This window comes from Aquarana catesbeiana, linkage group LG10 (genome assembly GCF_042186555.1).
Source record: "Aquarana catesbeiana isolate 2022-GZ linkage group LG10, ASM4218655v1, whole genome shotgun sequence".
In the NCBI taxonomy this organism is placed as follows: domain Eukaryota; kingdom Metazoa; phylum Chordata; class Amphibia; order Anura; family Ranidae; genus Aquarana; species Aquarana catesbeiana.
This window is the reverse complement of record NC_133333.1, coordinates 245,316,284-245,333,904: the sequence shown is the minus strand read 5'-3', so window position 1 is coordinate 245,333,904 and position 17,621 is coordinate 245,316,284. Positions and strand designations below refer to the sequence as shown.

Here is a 17,621-nt window from a genome sequence, read left to right as displayed (position 1 = left end):
GTGGTGCCTAGACCGACTCTGGGGCGTCAGCAGAAACGGGTCACAGGAGTGCAAAATGAACTACACTCCTGTGATCCACAAAACCAAACCAGCTTTGGCTGTACTTCTCCTTTAAAGTGCCTCTAAAAGTAGAAGGTTTTTTAAGCTTAGAGCGGTGTTCCAGACAAAATTAGAAAAAAAATTTTTTTTAAAAGGCAGCAGCTACAAACACTGTAGCTGCTGACTTTTAATAAGAACACTCACCTGTCCAGGGAGCCCGCGATGTCGGGCCCCCGAGGCCGATCGGTCCATCGGATCGGGTGCAGGCGCCGCCATTGTAACTAAGGGAAAGCGGCAGTGGAGCCTTCAGGTTTCACCGCCGGTTTCCTACCGTGCATGCCCGAGTCACGTGGCTCTTTCTGGATGGCCCCATCGTCTTCTGGGACACACACAGGTCCCAGAAGGCAGCGGTGGGTGAGAAGGAGGAAATGACGCTCTGGGCTGCGGCTGAGCTAGGACAGAAGCACACTATGTACTTCAGAAAAGGTAAGTAAAAAAAAAAAAAATAGTTATCCAAAATCGAGTGGTGGAAGGGTGGTCTTTCCTTTAAGACAAAGTTGTAAAAGTGGGTGGAACTCCGCTTTAAGGCATTCTATGCATAAAGCTACATATGCTAAAGCTGCATTTTTGTAAACGCGTTTACACGCGTCAAGTGCTTGGGTGTTAATTAATTTCATCAGAGAGAAATATTAATAATTGTGGCCTTTGAAATGAACAGCAGAACGGAACTTAGCTCACGTACTATGGGTGCTGAGAGGGGCTTGTTGGATGGCACTTCCCCCTTTACCACATTAAAAATTATGGATAGACTAAATGCCCAAAGTGCCTACACAACTAGGAGGCCATCTCTGGTTCCCTCCAGGAGAACATTGATGTTCTTTCAATTATGGCCCAGAGATGGGAACACTTGCTGTGGAAAATATTCATCTAATGGGCAGTTCCTCCACTCACACCCAAGCGCTAAACACGCCTAGTGTTAAAGCATATTTAGATGCATGATGCATTTACACGTGTTTAGTTGTGTCAAGCATTTTTTTTTTGGCCAAAATGTGGCTGCTCCTACACACGCTGGCAGTGTTTTTTTTTTTGGGGGGGGGGGTTCTCTCTCTAAACGCCTATGTTTTAACAGCAGTCTCCTCACGCATTACACTAATTTACCGACAGATATATCATTCTGGATGTCACACCACTTCCTCAAACTCAACCTGTCCAAAACTGAGGCCATAATATTTCCTCCCCCCCCCCATGTCCCCCTTCTCCATCAAGATCATTGGCACAACCATCACCCGATCCCCGCATGCCAGGGTCCTAGGTGTTGTCCTGGACTCTGAACTCTCCTTTCAGGCCCACATCCAATCACCGTCCAAAGCTTGCCGCCTCAATCTCCGCAAAGTCTCCAGAATATGTCCCTTCCCAAACCAATGACACCACAAACCTCCTGATTCACTCCCTGGTCATCTCTTGACTCAACTACTGCAACCCCCTCCTCCTTGGCTTACCTCTAGATAGGCTATCCCCCCTTCAGTCCATCATGAATGCTGCTGCCAAACTCATCCACCTCACCAATCACTCCGTGTCTGCTACTCCTCTCTGTCAATCCCTCCATTGGCTTCCACTCAACCAACAAATTCAATTCAAGATACTAACAACAACTTACAAAGCCATCCACAACTCTGCTCCCAGCTACATCACTAACCTAGTCTCATAATACCAACCTAATCGACCTCTTCGTTCCTCCCAAGACCTCCTGCTCTCTAACTCCCTCTTCACCTCCTCCCATATCCGCCTCCAGGACTTCTCAGGAGCCTCTCCTTTCCTTTGGAATTCCCTACCCCAATCTGTCTGACTATCTCCAACTCTATCCACTTTTGGGCGATCCCTGAAAACTTTTCTCTTCAGAGAAGTCTATCCTGCCTCCACCTAACAACTGTTCTTTTATTTTCTCAGCCCATCCCCCACAGTTATTACGTTTTTTTGTATCACTTGACTCCTCCCTCCTAGATTGTAAGCTCCAACGAGCAGGACCCTCTGATTCCTATTGTGTTGAATTGTATTGTAACTGTACTGCCTACCCTAAAGTTGTAAAGCGCTGCACAAACTGTTGGCGGTATATAAATCCTGTATAGAGGTGCACCGAATGGAAATTTTGGCGCCGAAACCGAAAATGCCGGGGCCGAAAAACTGAAAATTACAGTTTTTAAAAAATATTTATATTTTTATATTTAACTGTATTATATTTGACTTTTTCAATTATTATCATCATGAATATGAATTTATCATCGGCCATTATTGGCACGTTTAGCGCAAGAAAAGAGTATCCCTTTTAAATTCTATGGAGGTCTTCACACCGGTCCGGTGCGTTTCTATTGCGGTGTTAAAAATCCTGCTTTCTGCATTTTTGGTCAATTAAAAAAAAAACGTACAAAAAAACGCAGCACTCTGTTGAAATGCATTGAAAATGCAGCAAGAACGCATCATTAACACACCCGTGTTACGTTTTTAAGTCACGTTACCTCTGAAAAAAAATAAGCACAGTAAAATCGTGGTAAAATCGGCACAAAATCTGACACTTGTCATTCGTTATCAGAGCAAAACCTTTAGAGCGAAGACGTTTTATCTCAGAGCACTTCGATTTGGTGTTGGGATTTATCACTTATGGACATTCTGCTTACTATTATGACAATTCATTCCACCAGTGTACACATTTATGTTTGATGTTATTGTACATATATTCTTTGTGCAAAGTTTTCATTGAATGTGTATAGCTTTAACCACCTCCTGCCCGTGCTGTAGCTGAAAGGTGGCTGCAGTGCGGGTCCTAATTGCCGGGAGGGCAATGACAGCTGATCACGTGATGACGTGACAGAAGATCGGTAATCACCTTTATTTTCCCCCCTCATCTGTACCCACCAGTGCCATCTGCCAGTGCCCACCATTGCCATCTACCAGTGCATATCACTGCTGCACATCAGTACCACCTACCTATGCCAACCAGTGCCGCCTATCAGTGCCACATCATCCCTTTAAGGACACATATTAATTATACAGGTTCTGAGGCTGATTTATTGCAGATAAGTCACCAAGTGAGTTTAATTACCACCTTAATCAGCCACAGAACCTGTGTAATTAATGTGTGTCCTGGATTAAAGGGATCATGAGGCAACCCTAAGTGCCGCCCCATCAGTGCCCACCCATTTAGACCCCTTACACATGGAGTGAGCTCCATTGGTGTCCCCCTTGCTCAGTAGGGAATTTGTCCGCTGATCCCAGCCAAGAGGGCGGGTGGCTGGTCTGTGTCTGCTCTACTTATGCAGACTGGACACAGACACAGCCTGCTCTCCTCTGTCGGCAGTCAGATGTAAACAAATCAACTATCAGAGAAAGAGTTAAAGTCAGTCTCCTCCCCACTTTTTCAAAAATGTTTGCAGAGCACAGCGCCGAAATAGCTCAGTTGGGAGAGCGTTAGACTGAAGATCTAAAGGTCCCGGGTTTCGGCAGAAGCTTTTGATGGAGAAAAATACAGCTCAGCTGACATGACATTAGAAAATCACATCATCGCTACACCAGAAAAAAAAAATTGGAATTTTGTAAATGAAGCCTGAATTTTATACTAGGACTAACCAGTAACAATATATTACAAAAAAATAATGATTAAAAAAAAAAATATATATATATATATACACACACACACACATATACAGCTGTGGCCAAATGTTTTGAGAATTACACAAATATTAATTTTCACAAATGCTGCTTCCTCAGTTTTTATGATGGCAATTAATTTGCATATAATCCAGAATGTTATGAAGAGTGATCAGATGAATTGCAATTAACCGCTTCAATATCGGGCCAATTCTGACACTTTGCTCCTACATGTAAAAATCATCATTTTTTTGCTAGAAAATTACATAGAACCCCCAAACATTATATATGTTTTTTTTAGCAAAGACCCTAGAGAATACAATGGCGGTTGTTGCAACTTTTTATCTCACACAGTATTTGCGCAGGAATTTTTCGAACGCGTTTTTTTTGGGAAAAAAACTGTTTTGTGTTTAAAAAAAAAAAAACAAAACAGTAAAGTTAGCCCAATGTTTTTGCACTTTGTGAAAGATGAAGTTACAGATAAATAGATACCTAACATGTCACGCTTCAAAATTGCACACGCTCGTGGAATGGCGCCAATGATCGGTACTTAAAAATCCCCATAGGCGACGCTTGAAATTTTTTTACTGGTTACATGTTTTGAGGTCTAGGGCCAAAATTATTGCTCTCGCTCCAACGTTCGCGGCGATACCTCACATGTATGGTTTGAACACTGTTTTCATATGTGGGCGGGACTTACGTATGCGTTCGCTTCTGCGTGCAAGCACACGGGGACAGGGGCGCTTTAAATTTTTTTTTTTTTTTTTATTGTTAATTATATATATTTTTTTTTTATTTTGACGCTTTTTAAAAAAAAAAAAAAAATTGATCACTTTTATTCCTGTTACAAGGAATGTAAACATCCCTTGTAATAGCAATATAACATGACAGGTGCTCTTAATAGTGAGATATGGGGTCAATAAGACCCCATATCTCACCACTAGGCTGGGAAGCCTTAAATAAAAAAAAAAAATAAAACGATCGCCGCTTCCAAGCCGAAGCGGCGCCGTTTTTTTGAATGGAGAGGCCGGGCGTGACGTCATAACATCGCGCCCGGCCTCCGACGATCATAGAGACTCCGGGGACCATCTGGTCCGCCGGAAATCTCTATGATCTACATCCGGCGCCGGCGGATCCACTCTCCGCCTCACCGATTGTAACGGTGAGTCGGAGCAGGCACCGGAGGGCGGCGGGAGGGGGGGGGGGGGGACGTCCCCTCTCGCCTCCCATAGGAATGATCAAGCGGCGGAACGGCCGCTATGATCGTTCCTATGGTGTGGAGATTCGCCGGCTGAAACCGGCAATATCTGAATGATGTTTGTAACCACAGGCATCATTCAGATATACCTGCTCAAAGCCAAGGACGTCATATGACGTCCGTGGTATTGAAGTGGTTTTAATTACAAGTTCCTTCTTTGTCATGAAAATTTACTGAAAGCGGGTGTTCCCCCCCAATTTTTTTTTAAAAGTCAGCAGCTACAAATACTGCAGCTGCTGACTTTTAATATATGGACATATATATATATATACACACACACACACATATATATAATTTTTTATTTATTTCTTCATTGTAGTGTGACAAATCCAACACACATACAGTTAAGTGCACTGTCGGGTAAAATTTGTCAGGTAGGTACAATATTATTACTCGTTCTACTGTCATTATCAGTTTTCAGCTGTTATCTTAGTACAGTGTTTCTCAACTCCAGTCCTCAAGGCGCCCCAACAGGTCATGTTTTCGGGATTTTCCTCAGATGGAACAGCTGTGGTAATTACTAAGGCAGTGAAACTAATCAAATCACCTGTGGAAAATAATGGGCAGCCTGAAAACATGACCAGTTGGGGCGCCTTAAGGACTGGAGCTGAGAAACACTGTCTTAGTACACACATGTTATATGTTGCAATGAGTCAAAACATGCTGTCAGAAGTGGGATTCAAACCCACGCCTCCAGAGGAGACTGCGACCTGAACGCAGCACCTTAGACCGCTCGGCCATCCTGACAATGTTAAAGACATAAATGGATCACCCAGCTTAAAGCGGAGTTCGACCCAAAAGTCAAACTTCCGCTCATTTGAAGCCGGGTCCCTACTGCGCATGCGCAAAGGCACAGCTGCGCTCTCCTACTGGCCCGACGGCGGGGAAGGAGGAGGCCTCTGACCATCTCCTGTACTATGCCACAGCCTTTGACCATCACTTGTACTAAATCTTGTCTGCAGTCTCCTGAGGGAGTCTGGAGAGGAGTCAAGAGTGGGAGCGCCGCCAGGATGGGGATCATGGGAGAAATCAGATGAGTGTGGACTGTGGAGAGGAGAGTATATGAAAACCAGAACCACCAAGCTGGAGCTGACTGACTGAGCCCTGCATGGTGCACCTGAGAGAAGGTCAGTAACAGCTCCGCCAGGCCAGTCTGAGGGGGGGTCACTGATGTAAGGGGGGGTGAATACAATAATGTAAGGGGGCACTGATATAAAGGTTTTCCCCTTATATCAGTAACCCCCCCCTCTTACCTTAGTGTATTTTCTGCGGAAGGTGGTCTCTGGTCACCAGAGTCCCCCTTCCCCCTCACATTCCCAGAGTCCCAGGTGTCCCCTTTGATGATTGCTTCACCTTTACTACTTTTAACTGAAATTTGCTGAGCTATATATATATATATATATATATATATATATATATATATATATATATATATATATATTCCTAGCCCAATGTGCTTTCATATCTGTCTTATCTATATATAATAGGCTCTTCAAATGTGCTTTAAAATGCATGGTTTTCCTTTTAATGAACAAGAAAATAATGACATTGAGCTGGTATAGTAATGCTATGGGGCTGGTATGAAGTTATTTCCAGGGCTGGTTTTTATTCCCAGTCCGTCCCTGGCAAGCAGGTAGGTAATATGAAATCGTGTAAACATGATTGGTGTGCACAATTAACTTAGGATAAATACTGGTGCAGGCATGTAACTTCATCCTACAGTGTCCGACGCGTTTCGTGTGTAAACACTCATCAGGGGCAGAAGTTCAAAGATATCTATAAAAGAATGATTAAGCTCATGTGACACTAAACATAACAGGAAATGGCAGTTTGGCTGATCCTGAATACTTTCAGGTCATTCGATAAAAATTGGTTTGGTATGGTATGATAGAAAATCTATTACTTCCCAACTTACAGGGCATGGCTCTGCCTTGTTTACATAGGCTAAACCCTTGTCCTGTGTAAATTCATGACGATCGCTGGGTGCCCGTGGTAATCCATTGGCCGGCACCCAGTGATTGACATCTGCTGTGTTTAATCAGAGCATGACCGGGCTGCTGGCGGGCAGTGCGCATGCGTGCACGCCCCCTACCCGGAAGTGTAAGATCACGTATCTAGTACCTGATCTGGTGCAGCTAAGCCCCCTTGCCGCCGTATATCTTTGGTATATGGTTGGCAAGCGGTTAAGAAAATATTTCATTTTTTTTTTTTTAATAAATTTATAAGAAATGGAAAAAAAAATGTAATTGAATGAAAATTCAGGCCAGCAGTAAAAGAGTTAAACGCAGTCTCTTCTGCACTTTTTCAAAAAAATTTTTCTCATAGAGCCGAAATAGCTCAGTTGGGAGAGCGTTAGACTGAAGATCTAAAGGTCCCTGGTTCGATCCCGGGTTTCGGCAGAAGCTTTTTTTTTTGTTTTTTTTGTGTATTAAACAATTTTATTGGTTAAAAAAAAATCATTATAAAAATCATTACAGACATTATCAAACTTGTATGAAAAATACAGTCTACAGTCTTAAAATCTTAAACTCCGCCCCCCCCCCCCCCCCAGGAAAAAAAATTAAAAAAATCGGCAGAAGCTTTTGATGGAAAACTATTACAGCTCGGCTGAAATGACATTAGATGATCATGTCAGAAATTCGAAAGAATAACTAACTAATTAATAATAACTAACTATTAAATTATAGGTATTGGAATTTCCTTTCAAATTTGGCTGTTAGTGAACGTATCGAATACGAATTTATCCGAAGTTACGAATTATCCGAAATAATAGATGCCGCATTTAAACAAATGGAACGGAACAAATTAATATTTAATAATGATAAAACGTTTTTATTATTATTTATTATTATTAATTCGTTACGTTCCATTCGTTTAGATGCAGCATCCATTATTTCGGATAATCGGAAACTTCGGATAAATTCGTATTCGTTATGTTCACTAACAGCCAAATTTGAAAGGAAAACCCTTGACCTCATTTTCTCTCACCTTTGCACGCCATGCAACCTCTCTAACTATACATTCCCTCTCTTTGATCCCCACCTTATTAGTTTCACTCTCCCCCTCTCCTCAACCTCCTCTCCCTCCAACTGCCTAAAAGTTACCCGCAGAAACCTACTTCATCTCATCCCTTCTCTTCTCTGCCCTGCATTTGACAACCTCTACGTCAAGATCTCACCCCTATCCTGCACCAACCTAGCCACTTCTGTCTACAATGCTTCACTTCTAGCCTCACTGGACTCCCTGCCCCCCCCTCATTACACACAGAATCAGGCCCTGACCCTTTCAACCTTGGCAACCAGATGATACTAGAAGTCTGAAAAAACATAGTCGTGCTCATGAGTGCCTGTGGCGTAAGACTAAGTCTCAGAGAGATTTCATCCAATATAAATCTGCCCTCCAAAAATACAACTCCAGCCTCCTTACTGCCAAGTAGACCTATTTTATCACTCTCATTAACACCTTATCATCCCGTCCCTGTCAACTCTTCTCTACCTTCAACTCTCTACTTCGTCCTCCACTGCCTCCACCCGCCAACTCACTCACTGCCCAGGAGATCGCCAATCACTTCAAACAGAAGATTGATACAATTCGCGAGGAGATCTCTACTGTTCAGATACCCTCCACGCTTTACACTTCATGCCCACAGGTACAATCATTACTTCCCTCTTTCAACCCCACCACTATAGACGAGGTTGCTAAACTACTTGCTAACGTCCACCCTACCACCTGAACTCTGGATCCTGTTCCCTCACAAATGCTACGTTTACCCTCTGGCTCTATGCTACACTCTCTAGCCCACATCTTCAATCTCTCCCTCTCTTCTGGCACCTTCCCTAACTCTCTAAAACATGCACTTGTCAGACCCATACTTAAAAAGCCCTCACTGGACCCATCCAATCTTAACAACCTACACCCCATCTCCTTGCTCCCCTACTTATCCAAACTCCTTGAACATCTGGTCTACGACCGACTGAGCGCCCACCTCGCTGATAATAACCTTCTCAATCCCTTTCAGTCTGGATTTCGTCCTCAACACTCCACAGAAACTGCTCTCCTAAAACTGACAAACGATCTACTAACGGCCAAAACCAATTGACACTATTCTGTACTCCTGGACCTCTCTGCTGCCTTTGATACGGTTGACCACCCCCTCCTCCTCAAAAAGCTCCACGCCTTTGGTTTCTGTGACTGTACACTTCGCTGGTTCTCTTCCTACTTATCCAACCACACCTTTAGCGTTTCTTACGACTCTACTTCCTCCTCTTCTCTTCCTTTCTCTGTTGGGGTCCCCCAAGGTTCTTGGACCTCTCTTATTTTCAATCTACACCTCTTCCCTGGGTCAGCTGATAGCCTTCCATGGCTTCCAATACCACCTCTACGCTGAAGACACCCAAATCTATTTCTCTACCCATCAGCCTACTCCTTCAGTTTCCTCACGTATCACTCATTTACTATCAGATATATCAGTCTGGATGTCTCACCACTTCCTCAAACTCAATCTATCCAAAACCAAACTTATCATTTTTCCTCCCACATATGCCCCTTCCCCTTCCCCTGATCTCTCTCTCAAAATTGATGACACAACTATAAGCCCATCCCCACATGCCAAGGTTCTAGGTGTAGTCCTGGACTCTGAACTCTCCTTTAAGCAACACTTCCAATCACTGTCCAAATCTTGCTGCCTCAACCTCCGCAATGTCTCCAAAATACGCCTCTTTCTAACCAATGACACAACAAAGCTCTTAATTCACTCGCTGGTCATCTCGACTACTGCAACTTCCTTCTCATTGACTTACCTCTACATAGTCTATCACCTCTTCAATCCATCATGAATGCTGCTGCCAGACTCATCCACCTTACCAAATGCTCTGTTTCTGTTACTCCTCTCTGACAATCCCTCCACTGGCTTCCGCTCACCCAACACATTGTATTCAAAATACTAACAACTACTTACAAAGCCATCCACAACTCTGCCCCCAGCTACATCACTAGCCTTGTCTCTAAATACCAACCTAATCGTTCTCTTCGTTCCTCTCAAGACCTCCTGCTCTCTATCTCCCTCGTGACCTCCTCCCATGCTTGCCTCCAGGACTTTTCCAAAGCCTCTCCAATCCTATGGAATGCCCTACCCCAATCTGTCCGATTATCTTCTACTCTATTTGCTTTTAGAAGATCCCTGGAAACCCTCCTCTTCAGAGAAGCCTCTCCTACCCCACACCTAACTGTATTTTCATTTTCTCCATCAGCTCACCCCCCACAGTTATTACCTTTTATTTCCACTTGACCCTCCCTTCTAGATTGTAAGCTCTAACGAGCAGGGCTCTCTGATCCCTCCGGTATTGAAATGTAACTGTACTGTCTGCCCTCATGTTGTAAAGCGCTGCGCAAACTGTTGGCACTATATAAATCCTGTATAATAATAATAATAAAAAAACAATTCAGAATGAAAGGTAATTGTACATGTCTAAGTATTATTACTTCTTGTACCTTCTGTCATTATGAGCATTGAGCTGTTATCTTAGTATCTGAGCACACACATACTTGAAATATCACGCTGCAATGTCTTTGTAAAGAGTCAAAAATCTTGCTGTCAGAAGTGGGATTTGAACCCACGCCTCCAGAGGAGACTGCGACCTGAATGCAGCGCCTTAGACCGCTCAGCCATCCTGACATTGTATCAAATGTTCATTGAGTGGCTGGAATCCTGATGATCTGCTCATGCCAACCAATCCGCTTCTATGTTTGGTTTTCAAAGCTTAAAGTGACGCTACTCTAAAAAGAAATAATTGTATTAACCACTTCAGCCCTGGAAGGTTTTACGTCCTCTTCCTGATCAGGCCATTTTTTGCGACACGGCTCTGCGTTACTTTGACAATTGTGCGATCGTGCGACGCTGTACTCAAATATAATTGATGTCCTTTTTCCCCCACAAATAGAGCTTTCTTTTGGTGGTATTTGATCACCTCTGCGGTTTTTATTTGTTGTGCTAGAAACAAAAAAACGACCGACAATTTTGAAAAAAAAACAAAAAAACTATTTTTTACTTTCTGCTATAAAACACATCGAATAAAAACCTCCCCCCAAAAAGTGCCAATTGTGGCAGTGGAGGGGAGAGAGTGCAAACAAGTGGAACTTCCCCCTTTTGGGTGAAGCTTCGCTTGGGTGACCCTGCGCTCCCTAGAAAAGTAGTGGCAGAAGTGGAGAGCTGACGCTTGATTATTTAACTACTTGACCTCCGGAAGATTTACCCCCCTTCATGATCAGGCCATTTTTTGTGATACGGCACTGCGTTACTTTAACTGACAATTGCGCGGTCGTGTGACGCTGTCCTCAAAAAAAAAAAAAAATTAATTTCCTTTTTTTTCCCACCACAATCAGAGCTTTCTTTTGGTGGTATTTGACCACCTCTGCGTTTTTGTTTTTTTTTGCACTATAAACAAAAAAAAAGCCCGACAATTTTGAGTAAAAAACAATATTTTTTCTTTCTGATATAAAACACATCCAATTTTTTTTTTTTTAAATCTATGTATTTTTTTAAAATCAGAATATGTATTCTGCTACATATTTTTTGAAAAAAAAAATCCCAATAAGCGTATAGTTATTGGTTTGTGCAAAAGTTATACCGTCTACAAACTATGGGATAGATTTATTTATTTATTTATTTTTAATAGTAATGGCAGCGATCAGCGACTTATAGCGGGACTGCGAGATTGCGGTGGACATTCAGATGCTAACTGACACTTTTTGGACCAGTGACACTAATACAGTGATCAGTGCTAAAAATATGCACTTTATGCCCCTGACGATGTCACATATGACAAAACGCGCTGGCACGTGATGTTGCCACGCCTACAAATCTGCACTGTCACTGTACTAATGACACTGGCAGGGAAGGGGTTAACATCAGGGGCGATCAAAGGGTTAACTGTGCTCCTAGGGAGTGTTTGTGCACTGTGTGAGGTGCTTTTACTAGGGGAAGTAATGGATTTTATTCCCTTCTTTGCAGAGAAAGAAAATATATTACTTCCCAACTTACAGGGCATGGCTCTGCCTTGTTTACATAGGCAAAACCCTTGTCCTGTGTAAATTCATGACGATCGCTGGGTGCCCGCTGTAATCCATTGGCCGTGATCTGGTGCAGCTGAGCCTTCTTGCCGCCGTATATCTTTGGTATATGGTTAGCAAGTGGTTAAGAAAATATTTCTTTTTTTTTTTTTTTTTTTCTTTTTTATAAATTTATAAGAAATGAAAAAGAAAAAATTATTGAATGGAAAGTTCAGTCCAGCAGTAAAAGAGTTACACACAGTCTCTTCCTCACTTTTTCAAAAATTTTTGCTTGCATACAGAGCCGAAATAGCTCAGTTGGGAGAGCGTTAGACTGAAGATCTAAAGGTCCCTGGTTCGATCCCGGGTTTCGGCAGAACTTTTTGATGAAGTAAAAAATTCAGCTACAGCTGAAATGACATTCATTTCATATCTACAGCTATATTGCATGCAATCATTTTTTCAGCACAGTGAGTTTTGACGCAAACCACCACATCGCAGCACTGCCGCAGTGCAAAAGAATTGAAATCTGAGCTTTCAGTAAAAAAAAAAAAAAAAAGTTCAATGCCTTGGGATCTGCACATCCGCACTGTGTGACACAGCGCACTCTAGTGGCCATGTCTTCAGCGCAGCTTGCTGGTGTGAAGGGGGGTGTTTTAGGCCCCATTCACACCTCAGCATTTTGTAGCTGGAAGCTTGAAGCTCCAAAACGCCAGAGGAGGAAAAAAAAAATGAATTCTTCTCCATGGAGACATCTCCACTCCAAGTCATCTGAAGCCAAACGCCTGAAGCTCAAAAAAAGTTCTGGAGCTTTTTTTGTAGCTGGAAACGGACAGATTTGCACGTTTTTGGCACGTTTTTATTGCCATGGAAAAGGATAGAAACGCAGCATTAGCGCGTTTTTGTGCGCAATTTGCCACGCGTATTTGTGCAATTTTCTGCTCAAATGAAAAAAATGTAAAAAATAACATAGTAATAATATATGAATAAATAAATGTAAAATAAATAATAATTCTATAATCACACACATAGGTTGGACTTGATGGACTTTTTTCAACTTCACCTACTATGTAAAATACAGAAATAACAAAAATCCTAATAAATAATAAATACAATAAAATAAAATAAATTAATAATATATAATATTATTTTTTTTTTCTTTTTGTATTCAATAGTTTTATTGGTTTAAAAAAAAATGACATCATTACAGACATTATCAAACTTATATGAAAAATACAGTCTACAGTCTTAAAATCTTTAACTCCGCCCCCCAGGAAAAAAAAAGAAACCTGCAGAAGCTTTTGATGGAAAATTATTACAGCTCTAAATTCATAAATTTGTGAATTTCGTAGATTCGTAAATTTCCTAAATTCATAAATTCGTAAATCCAAAAATAAGAAAGAAAATCCAGAAATTCGAAAGAATAACTAATTAACTAATAATAATGAACTATTAAATTATAGGTACTGGAATTTCCTTTCAAATTTGGCTGTTATTGAACGTAAAAAAAAATACGAATTTATGAAAAGTTACGAATTATCCGAAATAACAGATGCCGCATTTACGGAACGAATTAATATTAAATAATAATAGTGAAAAAAATGTTTTTTTAAATTATAGGTATTGGAATTTCCTTTCAAATTTGTCTGTTAGTGAACGTAACAAATACGAATTTATCCGAAGTTACGAATTATCCAAAATAACAAATGCCGCATTTAAACAAATGGGACGGAACAAATTAATATTAAATAGAAATATTAACAAGTTTTTATTATTATTATTATTATTTATTATTAATTCACTACGTTCAATTCGTTTAGATGCAGCATCCGTTATTTCGGATCATTTGTAACTTCGGATAAATTCGTATTTGTTAGGTTCACTAACAGCCAAATTTGAACGGAAATTCCAATACCTATTTAATAGTAATGGTTAAGTTATTATTATTTTTTTTTTTAAGTATTGGTTTATTGATTTTCAATATAAAGTTTTAACAGGCACTTTTCGAAAGGTACATCGTGTATACAGCGAGTATTATGGTAGTTATTATTGGTTCGTTATCCAAATTTCCGAATATTCTGAAGAATTCGTTAAACAGGCTTTCGTCATTTTCGGACATGTCAAAATGAACGAATTTGTCGAAATTCACGTAAAAACGAATTCAGAACGTAAGGAATTATGCATGTCTAATTATTATTACTCCTGGTACCTTCTTCCATTATGATCATTGAGCTGTTATCGTAGTATCTGAGCACACACATACTTGGAATATCACGCTGCAATGTCTTTGTAAAGAGTCACAAAAGCTTGCTGTCAGAAGTGGGATTCGAACCCACGCCTCCAGAGGAGACTGCGACCTGAACGCAGCGCCTTAGACCGCTCGGCCATCCTGACATTGTAGCAGAACATCCTGTAGTGGACAGAATCCCGATCAGCTGCTCATTCCAACCAATCCGCTTCTATGTTTGGCTTTCAAAGCTTAAAGTGACACTACTCTAAAAATAAATAATTTTATTAACCACTTCAGCCCCGGAAGGTTTCACCCCCTCTTCCTGATCAGGCCATTTTTTGCGACACGGCTCTGCGTTACTTTGACAATTGTGCGATCGTGCGATGCTGTACCCAAATATAATTAATGTCCTTTTTCCCCCACAAATAGAGCTTTCTTTTGGTGGTTTTTGATCACCTCTGCAGTTTTTGTTTTTTGTGCTAGAAACAAAAAGGACCGACAATTTTGAAAAAAAAAAAAAAAGATATTTTTTACTTTCTGCTATAAAACACATCCAATAAAACCTCCCCCCAAAAAGTGTCAATTGTGGCAGTGGAGGGGGGGGAGAGAGAGTGCAAACAAGTGGAACTTTGGGTGGAGATACGCTTTAAGGTGACCCTGCGCTTCGTTAGAAAAGTAGTGGCAGAAGTAGAAAGCTGACACCTGATTATTTAACCACTTGACCTCTGGAAGATTTACCCCCTTCATGACCAGGCCATTTTTTGTGATACGGCACTGCGTTACTTTAACTGACAATTGCGCGGGCGTGTGATGCTGTCCCCAAAAAAAAAAAAAAAAATGTCCTTTTTTTTCCCCCCACAAATAGAGCTTTCTTTTGGTGGTATTTGATCACCTCTGTGTTTTTTTTTTTTTTTTGTTTTGTTTTGTTTTTTTTGCTCTAAAAACAAAAAAAGACCGGCAATTTTGAGTAAAAAACAATATTTTTTACTTTCTGTTATAAAACCTAACCAATAAAAACTTTTTTAAAAATCGACTTTCTTCATCAATTTAGGCCAATATGTATTCTGCTACATATTTTTGGTGAAAAAAAAATCCCAATAAGTGTATATTGATTGGTTTGCGCAAAAGTTATACCGTCTGCAAACTATGGGATAGATTTATATATTTATTTATTTTTACTAGTAATGGCGGCGATCAGCGACTTATAGCGGGACTGCGAGATTGCGGTGGACATTCAGACGCTAACTGACACTTTTTGGACCAGTGATACTAATACAGTGATCAGTGCTAAAAATATGCACTTTATGCCCCTGACGATGTCACATATGACGAAACGCGTTGGCACGTGATGTTGCCACACCTACAAATCTGCACTGTCACTGTACTAATGACACTGGCAGGGAAGGGGTTAACATCAGGGGCGATCTAAGGGTTAACTGTGCTCCTAGGGAGTGTTTGTGTACTGTGTGAGGTGCTTTTACTAGTGGAAGTAATGGATTTTATTCCCTTCTTTGCGGAGAAAGAAAATCTATTACTTCCCAAATTACAGGGCATGGCTCTGCCTTGTTTACATAGGCAAAACCCTTGTCCTGTGTAAATTCATGACGATCGCTGGGTGCCCACTGTAATCCATTGGCCGGCACCCAGTGATTGACATCTGCCGTGTCTAATCAGAGCATGGCTGGGCTGCCGGCAGGCAGTGCCCATGCGTGCGCCCCCTACCTGGAAGTCTAAGATCACGTATCTAGTACGTGATTTGGTGCAGCTGAGCCACCTCGCCACCGTATATCTTTGGTTTATGGTTGGCAAGCGCTTAAGAAAATAATTCTATTTATTTATTTTTTTATAAATTTATAAGAAATGAAAAAGCAAAAATTATTGAATAGAAAGTTCAGTCCAGCAGTAAAAGAGTTAAACAGTTCTGCAGTTCTTCAAAAATTTGTGCTTCTGTACACCGCCGAAATAGCTCAGTTGGGAGAGCGTTAGACTGAAGATCTAAAGGTCCCTGGTTCGATCCCGGGTTTCGGCAATAGCCTTTTTTTTTTTCTTTTTTTTATTCAATAGTTTTATTGGTTTAAAAATAAAATTACGACATTACAGACATTATCAAACTTATATGAAAAATACAGTCTACAGTCTTAAAATCTTTAACTCCGCCCCCCCCTCAAAAAAAAAAAAAATTTCATAACGAAAGGAATTGTACCTGTCTAATTATTATTACTCCTGGTACCTTCTGTCATTATCAGCATTGAGCTGTTATCTTAGTACACACATACTTGGAATATCACACAGCAATGTCTATGTAAAGAGCCAAAACCTTGTTGTCAGAAGTGGGATTCGAACCCACGCCTCCAGAGGAGACTGCGACCTGAACGCAGCGCCTTAGACCGCTCGGCCATCCTGACGTTGTATCAAAGCTTGCTGGAGTGGACAGAATCCTGATCATCTGTTCATGCCAACCAATCCACTTCTGTGTTTGGCTTTCAAAGCTTAAAGTGACACTACTCTAAAGAGAAATAACTAAATTAACCACTTCACCCCGGAAGGTTTTACCCCCCCCTTCCTGATCAGGCCATTTTTTGCAATACGGCTCTGCGTTACTTTGACAATTGCGCGATCGTGTGACGTTGTACCCAAAAATAATTGATGTCCATTTTTACACACATATAAAGCTTTCTTTTGGTGGTATTTGATCACCTCGGCGGTTTTTATTATTTTTTGTGCTAGAAACAAAAAAAGATATTCGTCAGCTCTCTGCTCTGGAGGCAGTGAGAACCGAGTGATCGACGGTGTTTGATCGCTCAGTTCTCAATGTTAGAGGCGCTGGGGGAAAGATGCAGCATCCACCTAGGTAAGTATGTTTCGACAAAAAAAACAGACACCCCATACTTCCCTCTTTACTCTTAATTGCACCCACACACAAAAAAAAAAAGCAAAAAGAAAAAAAAAACAAGGACAATTATATACATTTTGTATGAGTGAAAAAAAAAAGGGAAAAATGTAAATAAAACAGAAAATGCACAAAAAAGCGGTGCACGACTTTTCAAAAACACACAGCATCAAATCGCATGGTAATGCAGTACCAATGCGATCCAATGCAGGTAAGCGCTCTGCGTTGGGGGGTGTCGTTAGGAAAATACTGACACCCACAGCAGATCACACACCCAGTGCGTTTTGAGGCTCCATGCACACTAGCTTGAAAAACACCAGTACTCTGGGCAGAAAAAACCCCACAAATTTTGAGCGTTTTTTGTACTAACGTTTAGCGTTATTTTCTGCTAGAAAAATGCTCTTCAAAACGCAAAACAGAAGAGATTTTTTTTTTTTTTTGCATCCAAACCCTTAAAAAATTAATTAAACTTAAATTTAATAAAAAAAAGTCAGTCCAGCAGTGGAAGAGTTAAA

The 17,621-nt window shown here is 41.0% G+C and overlaps 7 non-coding genes across 7 annotated transcripts; 3 read left to right on the top strand and 4 right to left on the bottom strand.

Annotated features, from left to right (window-relative positions):
- Nucleotides 1-5,603: 5,603 nt before the first annotated feature.
- TRNAL-CAG (transfer RNA leucine (anticodon CAG)) lies at nt 5,604-5,686 on the bottom strand. The gene has a single exon. It is a non-coding gene; the product is annotated as a tRNA-Leu (tRNA).
- Nucleotides 5,687-7,265: 1,579 nt separating this feature from the next.
- Nucleotides 7,266-7,338, top strand: TRNAF-GAA (transfer RNA phenylalanine (anticodon GAA)). The gene has a single exon. It is a non-coding gene; the product is annotated as a tRNA-Phe (tRNA).
- Nucleotides 7,339-10,530: 3,192 nt separating this feature from the next.
- Nucleotides 10,531-10,613, bottom strand: TRNAL-CAG (transfer RNA leucine (anticodon CAG)). Its single transcript has one exon. It is a non-coding gene; the product is annotated as a tRNA-Leu (tRNA).
- Nucleotides 10,614-12,289: 1,676 nt separating this feature from the next.
- Nucleotides 12,290-12,362, top strand: TRNAF-GAA (transfer RNA phenylalanine (anticodon GAA)). Its single transcript has one exon. It is a non-coding gene; the product is annotated as a tRNA-Phe (tRNA).
- A 1,935-nt stretch (nt 12,363-14,297) lies between these two features.
- On the bottom strand, nt 14,298-14,380 carry TRNAL-CAG (transfer RNA leucine (anticodon CAG)). The gene has a single exon. It is a non-coding gene; the product is annotated as a tRNA-Leu (tRNA).
- A 1,792-nt stretch (nt 14,381-16,172) lies between these two features.
- On the top strand, nt 16,173-16,245 carry TRNAF-GAA (transfer RNA phenylalanine (anticodon GAA)). Its single transcript has one exon. It is a non-coding gene; the product is annotated as a tRNA-Phe (tRNA).
- Nucleotides 16,246-16,538: 293 nt separating this feature from the next.
- On the bottom strand, nt 16,539-16,621 carry TRNAL-CAG (transfer RNA leucine (anticodon CAG)). The gene has a single exon. It is a non-coding gene; the product is annotated as a tRNA-Leu (tRNA).
- Between the last annotated feature and the right edge of the window lie 1,000 nt (nt 16,622-17,621).